The following is a 13,716-nucleotide window of genomic DNA, read 5'->3' on the forward strand; positions in this document are numbered from 1 at the left end:
TTTTAGTAATTGATCATTCTCAAACTCTTTATGGATAAGGAGCAAGAGTAAGGCAAAATTGGATCCTTCTCGAGGGAAACAGAAAATTAACATCATAGTATCAATAAACAAACAAATATAAATAAATATATATATATATATATATATATGAAGGCTCTACCGCAGGGAAGCGAGCTCCGATTGTAGAGTCCGTCTCACATATCAACCAATTATAATGTTGCACTCTCCGCCTTGTGATATTAGTTCCGGAAATGAATGCAGTGTCGTATCAAGTAAGCATTCATGCTTGCTGGTTATTGCTGTACATTAGTTCCCATCTCCGCAGGCTACTGTTATCTTCTGTCTATGTCTGCTAGAACATCTTAAATCAGTTCATATCGTATTTAACGTTTTGCTCCTCTTCTGGTTGTGAATGGTTTGGCAACTCTTTTTTGAGAACCCTCAATTGACTCATTTCAATGGACTTCTTCAGGACGTTGTTGAATTGGGATAGCTGTAATTAACGAAATTAAATCAAGTGAATGTGTACGAGCATAGCGTGATGAAAGATCACGCAGAAGTGTGGAGACTGCTTCAGAATTATCCCAACCTGCCCTTGTTTGCAGAAGTGCTTTCAGAATACATGCTGAAATGGGACAAACAGCACAATAATTTCAGTGCAAGATTGCTTAGGTGTTTTTTGAAGATCCAGGTTTGTGTTGGTTATGCAATCCTCTCGCTTAGATGACCAAGTAGCAGGGTACTGCTGGGTCTCTCAAGTGGGGGCTCTGCTTAAATTTATAGGAGCACCAGCACTCAAAACTACCCTGGTGCTCCCTGGTACAGTGTCGGAAGATCTGCGACGACAGAGGGGGCTCAGAAATTGAGCAAAAGTGCCGCTCTGGGCCCCAGTTCAAATTATATATATAGAAAAAAAACAATAAATAGATAGGATATCAAGTTGAAGGGCATTTTTGCAAGTAGATTTGATATTATCAAGAATACTTGGGTATTCTTGATATTTCGGCAAAATTCAAGGGCATGTACGATGTATATATATATATATATATATATCAATATGTAGATTGTATATTAAATCTATAGATTTATCTAGATGCCACATGGTTATAAAAATTTCTCTTAGAATTTTTATATTTTTAAATAGCAGCAATAGAAGCAACTTACAACTTAGAAGATTACAGATTTTATTTGTTTTTGTATGAATATTGTTACTATAGTACCATTTATTTAATTATTATGTTTTTCTTTTTTCTTCTTCATATTTTTATAATGAGATTTTGAAATAATTAGACTCAAGTCAAAATTAGTACAAATAAAGAATGTTATAATACAAATGCAAGAGCAAATAAGAGAATTGATGTTTGCTATGCATGCATTATATGTGTAATTTTTGCCAATACTAGGATTGACTTGTCAAAAACAATATAGAGATGGTAGGAGCTTCTTTTTTAATTGTATTTTTTTAAGTGACTTGTAAAAACACAATTGCATCTACTAAGGAGCCAAAAGTCACTCTTTTAAAAAATTTTGATGATACTAGATTCAAGTTTTGAGAATTTACTAACCAAGTACAACTTTTCATTAAACATTGTCTTCTTTATTATGAATTGCAATCATCTCAAGTGAGGATTATTTGAATCTTATTTAATAAGTAAATCCTATTTTTATTCTATAAAAAGACCAATAAAGCATCAAAACTAATTATTCAAGTTATAAAAATTAAGTTTTACAATGAAATAATTGGTCTATATCTTTATAAATATTACAATTTAAACAACCATCAATTGAAGTTAGTCAAAATAATAGATTTTTTTTTATCAATTAATGTTTTTATACACAAAATCATAATATAATAGATTTATTTATTAACTTGCTTAATCTTCAAAAATAATATCAAATAATTGATTTTGTTATCAAATTTGACAATTGATTTTTTAAGTTTCAACTAAAATATTGCATCATAAAATTTTAGTAATTTGATGATTTTTTTAAAGTACTTCTAAAAATCAAGATAGATAATTAAACATAAAAGATGTATATATTAATGTATACTACACAAATTATCTTGCTAAATTATTGTACAAATTATCTTTTAAAGATCTTGTATTATTTTCTATATTTTGTTTCATATATTAAGATCCAAATAATATAAAATTTCTACATTTTCTTCATTAGATTTTAGAATATTTGGTTTTTTTTCTTCATATAAATTTTTCAAGTATCATACAAGATTGTTGATGCAAAATTTAATCTTATAAATGACTAAATTTTATTTACTAGAGATATTATCTCAGAAGATTTATTGATAGAAGTAATTGATAATAGAAATAAAAATATATTAGTACGTACTATTATAAAGTTTTAAAGTTACCTTTTTTATTTTAGATTCATTGTAATTAAATCCTTTAGATAAGGTAGATATCATGTAGCATTTTTTTTTTGATTAATTTTAAAAAATTCAAAATAAAAATTATGTATTGTATCTAAAACATTCAAATCTTTGTTTGTGGAAAAAAATTAATTTAAACAAGCAAAAATGAAAGAAAAAAACTTTTAGTCATATATGAAAGAATTATTCTTTGCTCAAATAATAGTTATAGTATAATTTTTAAAATAGTAATAATAATAAAGATATATTAAAAAAATTATTAATCTCTTATTTAATAATTATTTTTATAATTATACAATTAACCATTAAGAGATAAATCAACCACTATTTGGACCAATTAATAAATTATTACAAAAAAACAATTATGTAAATTTATTTGATATATTAAAAAAATCTTATAAGGAATTTTATTTAATATTTTATATAAGTATTTTAGTTTATTTTGTAACTAAAAGAGATTTATTCTTATACATGTGTGCAAATTATTTAAAATTTTAAAAATTTATCATTATAAATTATTATAATTTGGCTTTTATATTAGGATATTTTAACCAATTAAGTGAAATTTATATTTTCATTTAATAAAATAAAACTATAATAATACTATAATCTAAGATATATTAAAGAAAGTATCAAATAAAAATTAAGTTTTTAATTAAATGTGGCCATTTTGAATACAATTATATGCCTTTTTGACTTATGAATATTTTATTTTATTTTATATATCTATTAAATAATTTATGTTTTAATAAAAAAAATTATTTCATATTAAAAAATTTATAAATTATATTCCATTCAAAAAAATTATTACATATTAAATATTATATATGATTTAAGTATTATATTTAGAATGTAATATGTATCAGAAAACTCTAGAAAGAGAATTTAAGAAAATTAGAAACTTTGATAAAATAAAAATCAAATTTTCTACAGATGATATTTTTTTTAGAAATTACAAGAAGTTATTGAATGATTATTATTAAATATTTATAATCTGAAAGTCTATATTTTTAGCTAATTCAAAAAGATAAATAAGCTTAAAAATATAATATATATATATATATATATAGTATAAGATATAAATAGAATAAAATAGAAAAAAATTACAATCTAATATTTAAAAATATATATAAAATTTATAAATTATTAATTATTTATTTTGTCTAGACTTTGGAACACATTTTTTTATTAAAAAAAATGCATTGCAATTTATCTGAAATTAAATGTTATTAAAAATAGATACAAATAGTAGATTTCTTTCAATTGATTTTTAATTTCTATGTTTTATAAAACCAAGTTTAATTATGAGATTCAAAGATGAGTCCAAAAATTCCTAATCTTAAAATCTATTAAGGATTTTTATAATGCTATAATATATTCATTTATGCAAATACTTTGTATCATTAAATATATGATTTTTTAGCTTTATTTAATTTTCAAATTTATAGGCCTATATTTTAAATAAAATTTTAAATATATATATATATATATATAAAATTTTTAAATCATTATAATATATTAAATAATTTAATCAAAATTCTTTAATTTTTATCTGATATAAAATCTATTTATAATGAAAATAACTATAAATTTTTTTAATAAAATTTATTCATATAATAAAATTCTAGATTATAAAATATCATAATAATTATTTATTAAGGTCTTACAAGATATTCTTGAAGATATTAAAAATAGATACTTGTCAAGGACATAAATCATGAAGAATCAAAGAATCAATACATTCTTGTGTTACTTGAAAAGAAAAGCTAATCACTCAAAAATAGTATAATTTTATGACTAGAATGGTTGTTGCTAAAGACAAGAAGATTAGAGACTCTTGAAATAAGACCAAAAATAAGAAAGATATTGATAAGAGTAAAGAAGGCTTAATTCTTATCTCCATATATACTATCTTAGTAAGAGTCATTTGGTGACATTTTGTAGGACCTCAAACATGTATCAAAGCTTCAAGCCATGTATAACTTGGGAGACAAGTTTTTTATATGCATGCCATATAGCCAACTTATACTACAAGCCTTTAATATGTATAATATATGGCCAACTTATTGACAAATTTTTCAACCTAACAATCAACTACAATCACATCTAAAGCCAAATTTATATCTATTAAGCTTCTAAAAAGCTTCACCACAAGATTTAATCAAATCTACATATATTTATCCTATACCTAACACTTCTTATTTAGGTAAATATGTATTTCTATAATATTACTTCTTCTTTTAGGAACAAGTTCTTCTAAAAGCACTAATCATATATTCAAAAAGTTCAAGATGCAACAAATTGTATTTGCTACATATTTTAAACTTTTTTTTCATAGAAATTAATTATTAGGTTTTTTTTTCCATTGGTATATATTAAGGAAAAAAGATCATCTTAATATTTATTCATTTTTTAGGCTTTCCTAACTTCTTTTAAATAAAAAATTTGAAACATCATAAGAGATGGATTGTACCTCTAATAATATCAACAAATATTGAGAATCTCTTCTAAAGTTATGATATCAAATATATTGTATTTCACCATCTATTTTCAAAATAATATGTTATTCTTAAAAATTGTTATATCTATTATATCATCTTGAAAGTTGTGTCAATTATAACATCTTGTTCATTAATTTAACAAACATTAATTATAGAATTGAATCTACTCATTATTGATTCTCTATCTCCTAACTAGCACAAATATACAACAATTATAAACAAAAATAGATAATAGAATGAAATCTCTATCAAACTATGTTTTTTTTATTATAATAATTGATTGATTTTTCATCTTGGTTTTGATAAATATTATGAATAAAAAGTATTAACCTTCTTTTTTGCATTTGAAAGATTCTTGGATGGCTGCCATATATATTCTTTAATATCATATTTGTGCTATTGTATATGATATCCCAATATATTTTGGTGCCACCTTGAATATAAAACTTCTTTGACCTCGAATTCCTAATTATTCTTGACTTCTATAGGATATTATATTATAAAATTTGTCTTTTTTTTTAGTATATCTACTATCTTGTATGTTTCAAAAAGAGAGAGATAAAATATAAGATGGATTCTCATAGATTCCAATAGGTGTAATTAATATGTAATTGGAATAATCTATTTACAAATAGAAAATGGTCCAAGCCTATAATAATCTAATTTTTTACAAGAATAATTAGCATTGATATTATAATAAAGTAATCATATCTTATTATTAATATAAAATTCATGTTGTTTCTTAGAATAGATATTTTCATTGATCTTTTGTCATTCTTGAGCTTCTTTTAATTTTACTTTTATTATTGTGTTTAACTATGATAAATAATTTATAAAATCTTTTGCTAAAAAATTATCAACTTTCAAGAAGTCAAAAGTATTAAGTTGTAAGTGATAATCATAATTTGCATAAAAAAATCTTATTTAAATAGAAGAATATATTATATTACTATAAAAAAAAACTATCAATTATAAGAAAGTTGTCCAATCATCTTGAGAGTAGTTAAGGATACATCTCAAATATTATTCCAAAACTTAATTCATCTATATGGTTTGTCAATAAGTTTGAGGATAGAAAGCCAAAGATAGTTTTATTTCTATAATCAATATCTTACAAAAGATTCTTCAAAACCTTGATACAAATTGAGTCCTTTTACATAATATAATATTTATAGGCAATCCATAATAGTAGTTCATATTATCAAAATAAGTTTAAATATTTTTTTATATGTAATAGATTTTATATATTATGTAAAATGTGCCATCTTAGTAAAATGATCTACTATCACAAATATGGAATTATAAAAATTTAATACTATGATATCTATCATAAAGTCCATAGAAACAAAAGACCTTAATTTTTCAAGTATAGATAATGATTGAAGAAGCTCATAAGGTAGATGATGAAGAATGTTTTAACTTCAAAAAATATCACATAATTATACAAAATTTTCAACACTCTTTTATACTTGAAGCCACTAAAAATATTTAAATATAAGGTCTAAAGTCTTATTGTATCTAAAATATTATAGAATTAGGAAGTTGTCTCAAGTTTGAAGAACATGTAATTATACTTCATTTATTAGAAAATATAAGAAACCTTCAAAATAGAATAAATTATTTTAAAATTTAAACTTGAAATATCATGAAATTTTAAAATAAAAATTAATATCATGAACAAGAAGATGAGATGACATACTTGATTGAACTTGCTTAAGATAGGTTGAAGTAATAATCAATATTGATTTCATTTTTTATAAATAAATTTGCTTCAAAAAAATCATTTATTGTTGATTAAAAGTTATATTTTCTTCTTTTAGTGTAAGATAATAATGTTTAGAAAGGACATCTAAAAAACCTTCTTATTTTTATGCATAAAAAATTATCTTAAATTCAAATCTTGAAAAAGACATGTTTCAATGAAGTTGGTAATAATTTAAAATATATGTCAACATAAAATACTTGAGGTTCTTATAATATATATAAATAATTACCAAACTTAAAATGTCTTTTAGATAATGATGCCATTCTTGAAATATTTTATTATTGCAAAACTTTCTTTGTTTTATATCTTAGAATTGATCTTGGTTACTAGAAATGTTTTTAAATAAAAAATAGATGAACTTTGTCACCTATTCCTATTTCTAATAATACTACATCCAAAATAAAATTTGATATATTAATTTTCATTAAAAATATCTTAAGAACATTAATTCAATATAAGATTGATGTAGAAGTAAAAGCTATCTTTAAAACTTTAAATAATGATTCAATTTCTTTATTCCACTCAAGTTTGTCTTTATAAGTCAAATGTGTAAATAGAATTGTAAATTGAAAAAAAAATTGATAATAGATTCAATAATAATTAACAATTTTTTTAAAAAAACAAATATTTTTTATTTTTAAAATATTTTAATCAATAATAGTTTAAACTTTGTTAATACTCATCATAAGGCTATCATTTGAAATAATTTATCTTAAGATATCAACTTGAATTGTATGAAATATATACTTTTTTATTTTGGCATATAGCCATGCATCACTAAATTTTTATAACATACAACAAATATAGAATTTATACTCTTCTAAGAGTTTTTAGACTAGATTAAAATATTATTTACATAATAAACAACAAAATTATCTAGAAATTTAAAAAATCACAATTCAAAAAAAGTTGAAAAGTAGTAGGTATATTTATAAGTCTAAAAGATATGATATTATATTTAAAATATCCATACTTAGTTTGTAATGTAATCTTACCTTTATTTCTTAATTTGATATATACTTGATTGTATGCTCTTTGTAGATCTATTTTGATATATAGAGTTTATATTTTTTAAGCCATAATAATCTTAAAATAAGTGAATTGGAAAAAGACCCAACTACATTGAATGTTATCAAGCTTTTATGTCTATTAGTTGCTACATCTAAAGGAATAATTTTATGAATAACATCTTTAAAAAACAAAAAATGACTATCTATGTCTTCTATATGAATGAACTTAGTTTTTATAATAAAAGATATTATATTTTATTTTAATAAAGTCTTTATTTAAAAAAAAATTGAGGCTTCTGAATCTCATAAGACAAAGACTTTATAAATTTTTGGTCTTCAAAAAATATCTATTATAAAAAAAAGTAAGGAATTTAAAGAAAAAATATGAATTTTATTAAGTACTACACAAGATTACAGCTAAACAATCTCTATTATAACTAAAGAAACTTATTTTTCTTTCTATTATCCTCTTTAGTAACCACGCTCTTTATTTTGTAATTGTGTTGTTTCTTTGGATAATATTGAGAATTATACTTAGGTTCTCTGGAATATAAGCACAAATCTTCTTGACAATGTCAAGTCTTTTTTAGCTTGCTAAGAAATTTAAAACATATCATATTAATTTTTATTGATTTCAATCTTGATAAATAAGTTTTTGAAAACTTAGGAATTATTTCCATAAGTTGACTTTTACCTTTCAATCAATCTTTGTTCCTCATATCTTTCAAAAAGTCTATTATTCCATGCAATGACTTAGATAATACATTCTTTCAATGATTTTGTTTTTGACATTGACAATAATGAGTCTTTTGCATTATCTTTCAATCCATATCAAAAAATTTTGATAATTTTTTTGTCATTCTAATACAAGTTATAAATAAGATTTTATAATTTGATAATATATATATTAATATAACATGATCAATGTTGTAAAGATAGGAATTTGGTCTCTACTTTATTTTCTTGATTACTTTCAAATGTGGTCAAAAACACTTTCAAGAATGAATAAAGATGATAAAAGAATTGTGAATTATTTTTCATCAAAGATACAAACTAAGAGGGAGTACTTCCAAATAAGAATGGTCTTATGAATCCAACTTGAGTAAATCCACCAAAGTATTAGAGATGATTTATTTTTAGATAGAGCTTGATTTTTTATGAAAATCTTTAAAATTTTGATCTTATTACATCAAAATCCTTTGACATACTTATCCTTGTAGTAGCAAGACTTCTTGAAATTAATTGTGAACTTAATTTATTTACTTCTCTCAATTACACAACTTTTTGGCTTGAACTTTAAATTTTATTATTAACTTCTTCTATAAATATATAAATAGTAATTCTATTATTGACATTGATAATGCATGAGATTTCTATTCTATAAGTATTAATAGGCTTGTGAAGAACTGCAATAGTTACAAATTTATTTTCACTTTTGCAAAATATAGCATCTATAATTTTTTTTACATATCTATAGTAAATAACTTTAATAAATCTATAAGTCAAATTAAAAGAGGATAATTTGTAACCTCTAATATCAAATAAAATTTTATACAAAGTAGGATGGTTTATTTATTTTTTTTAAAAAAAATCAATATTAAATATATATATTATTTTAAAAGAAGATAGTTTATAACCTTTAAAATACAATATAAGAATTAGAGTTATCTATTTACTTATAAAACAAAGAAAAAATAAAAAATTATTATTCTTGTCAAATTATTGAGGGTATGAATAAAAAATAATCAAATAATCAATATATACTTGTATCACTTATAAAGATTAGATAATTATTCAAAGATGGAATAATATATAGACTAAAATGGCTATTATCAAAGACAATAAGACTTAAGACTCTTGAAATAAGACTAAAAATTTTAAAAAAGACATTGATAAGAGTTAAAAAGGCTCCATTCTTATTTCTATATATATTATTTAAATAAGAGCTATATTGTTATGATGTAGATTATTTAATAGTTCAATGATAGGCATTCATACATATTGTGACTATTTTAAGTATATAATTGGATTAATATTAGTATGATATTTTTTTAATTCATATACTTGTTTGTTTGTTAGTAGAGGACTGGCTATTAAATTGATAACTTGAAAGATTGGTAGTGAGGACTAAGATAAGGATAAAATAGACTGCATGTAGTGGATTATCATTTTAGAGACACCTTAGAGATATCTAGGATATATTTTTGAAATTTCAAAGCAATTGAAGAGAGTGAGAAGATGCACAAAAGACATTGGTATTATATCTTTTATTTTAGTTAATAAAAAGAATAGATTTTAATTCTTAGATTAGAATTAATTGTGACTAATTGAAATTTTTGATTAGAATAAGCTTTTAAAAAATTATTTAGAATAAATATATCCACTTTTGAATAATATTTGAAGGCAAAACATAATGTAGTCAAAGAGAAACAAAGTATTGAAGCAAAGAAGGTCCAACAAGTTTACAAGTCAAGGATAGTAATTTTGAGGGATCATGACTGAGTGTCTATAAGAATTATAGTTATGAGAGTTTTATTATAATTATATTGGCAAGTCAAAAATAAAATCACAAATTTTTAAGATATTATGACATTTGATTTGGGAGATATGTACAAAAGAATAACTAGGTGTGAGATTGTAACAATAGATTTTCGACTAGAAAGTTAATTTAAAAGATTTGATTATTAAAAATGATTTAAGTTATAAATTGATTTCAAAATTAGAAAATTAAGAAGAGATAAGATATGTAATCTACTACAAAAGGTTTCAAATCATTCTATTGATTTTACATTGAGTTATACAAGTTCAAAATGAAGCACATCAAATTAAGTACAAGTGAGGGATTTAAGTGATAATTTAGTATAAACAAGTGCAAAGGAGAGAATAGAAACTAACTAAGACATAAATAAACACTAGAGATCTCTATAGGAAGAAACTTTGTGCTTTCTTGGATCAACAATAATGTATATCTTATTATATTAGATGGTGAAATATAACACTTATAGAACCATAATCTTAGAAGAAAATTTTAATGATTGGTGATATAATTCGAAGTAGGCATTATAGTTAATGAAATATCAAATGTATTATTTAAAGTAACTTTAAAAACTTCAACAATAAAAAAATAAAAAAATTTACCCTTTTATACATATATGAGATGTTATGAATGGTTTAAAAAACTTATAAACTATCTTTACATAGTCATGGATTAGAATTTGTAACAAATATTATTTTGATAGATCATATATTTTATCAATATTTATTTATTTATTTATTTATTTATATTAAATTATCTTTAAATAAAAAAGAAGAATTATATAAAATAATTATATTATTTCAATGAATATAAAATTAATAATAAAAATTATACACTTATTAAGAAAATAATATCTTTTTTAAAAAATATTAATAAATTTTTTTATATGAAAATTAGATCTATAGATTTTTTGGATATTCCAATTGATTTTATGACTTTTTTTAGAAGTTTCTTTTTTCATAAAAAATCATTAGAAAAATGACCTCCAATTTGGATGCCATGTCTTATGGCCTTACAATCCTTTAGAAGTTTTTATATGGCATTTTTTGTATCATGTAGTATTTATAAGGAAGTAAGATTTAATCCATCTTTAATCTCTTAAATGTCTTTCTTGTATTTAAATTAAAATTTATAAATCTTTTATTTTTTTTATTTAAAAATAGCCATTATAGTTTATTTTTATTATATAACTATATTATTTCTTTTTTTTCTTCTTCTTTAACAATACATAAGTAGATTGCTTTTTTATAAGTTTTTTTAAAATTAAATATTTAATTAAAAATTAAAAATATGTAGATACATATAAATAAAAATTATATAAAAATATCTTTATATAGAAATATAATAGAATTTTTTTAAATAAAAAGTAGAAATTTAGGTGACCTTGGATAATTCACATAGAATTATAAACTTATGTTAGAAGTTTTGATAGATCTAAAAAGCCAATATAGAAGTATTTATAATTTTGGTACAAAATTCTCAAACTTATGGTCTTTAGTAACTTTTTACATGGTTTTTTTTGTTAGCTAACATTTATTGATTTTAGAATTTATGCTTTAATCTTGTCAATGCATTTCTTATACTTTAAATGTAGTTTAACTTCTTTCAGCCCTTTGTATTTTGAAAAAGCCATTTTAGTGCTCTTTTGTTATGAATGTATTTCTTTTAGTTTTTTAATAGATTATTTTTGGTTAGATATAGCTATATGTATGTATGTATGTATGTATATCACTATAATTACAATTTTATTTATATGTACCTAATTTTTCTACTATATCAATATATATATATATATATATATATATACTAAATATACTTAGATTCAAAATTTATGAATTATTACCATAAAAATGATTCTATTATGCTCATGCTATTAACTTGTATTTGACTTCAAATCTATCTTCATAAATAAATTATGTACATATATATATATATAATAAATATATATGTATTATGTACATATATAAATATTAAAGATCAACTCTTTAAACTTACACATAAATTGACCTATTGTTGCTGTTGTTATCAACTTTGTTAATAGCAATAAAAGATTGAAATTTATTTTTTTAACCAAAAACTATTATAATTGAGAAAAATTTATATATTTTGTTTTATTCTTGATTCTATCTTTTATTGCTAATAAATTTAGGGATTATTATATTTTATTATTCTTGCTAAAATATTATTCTTTTTTAATATAAAATAATATAGATTATTTTTACCACAATATATAATATTTTTTTATAATATTTTAAATAAGAATAATAATAAATATCTACAATAAATACAACCAAAATAGATGATTATAACAAAAATAGATGAAATATATGTCACAACATGAAAAATTAACTTACATTATTTAACTATATATCCATATGTATAGTTAGTTTGACAAAGTACCATTTAACAGCATGAAGGGGTTTCAAAAAATATTATATAAAACATACAATTCAAATAGAATTTGTACACAAAATAATATTCATAATAAACATGTTATTTTAAAACCATTAATTTTTGCTTCCCAAATAATGTATACACTATGAGTCATCAGATTGACTCACTAGTTGTTTTAGGACAAAAGAATGCATGTAGAGTGCCAAAATTACAATTATTAGGTAAAGATGTGCTTAGAAGATGTTAAAGAAAGAAGAATAGTATTAGTGGAGTAGAAATGGAGTCTAAATAAGTCTTGGAGGTAATTATTTTAGTTGGTTTAGTATTTTTATTTATTATTGAAGAATAAATATTAGTTACTAAAATCAATATTTATATTCATCTTATATCTATATGTATTACTTATACAAAAACTATAAATATTAGTTAGTAGTTAAAAGAAACATAAGAAAGAACCTCATGTCTTTTTAGTTATTTATATAGAAAGTAGAATTTATAATAGATTTAAATTGATTCTATTACTATAAAAAATCATTAATATAGGAAATTATATCCTTAAATTACTATTAGAATTATAGAAACATTATAGGAATTTTTAGAATTTATTTAGAATTTTTAGTAGATTCAAATTGATTTTTGTCACTATAAAAAATAACCAATATAGGTAATTATATCTTTAAATAGATATTAGAATTATAAAAATATTATAGGAATTTTTAGAATTTATTTAGAATTTATTTAGAATTTTCTATGAATTTTTAAGGTAATTTTCAAGACCTTGGTAAAATTGAGTTTTACCACTTGGAGAGCCATTATGAAGAAATGGAGCAAGTTTTGAAGGCCACACAATGTTTATATGCTAATTGGGTGTTTTTGAACACCATGGTGAAGTCAAAAATGCAAAAATATTAATTCTACTAGTAGAAAACAGGAGGACCAGCAACTAGTATAGTCCTTGTAAGAAGGGAGGTGCACAAGTCCTATATGGGTTGTAGCACCTTGGATGTAGGTAGGAAGGTAAGACTAAGGCCTCAAGGCCTCTTTAGGCAACCGATATACACTACATGTGAGCCTTAGTGAGGTTCGAACCCTTGATCTATAAGCAAGTTTTCCTTGAGGTA

Source organism: Physcomitrium patens, chromosome 21, assembly GCF_059467195.1.
Source record: "Physcomitrium patens ecotype Gransden chromosome 21, ASM5946719v1, whole genome shotgun sequence".
NCBI lineage: Eukaryota > Viridiplantae > Streptophyta > Bryopsida > Funariales > Funariaceae > Physcomitrium > Physcomitrium patens.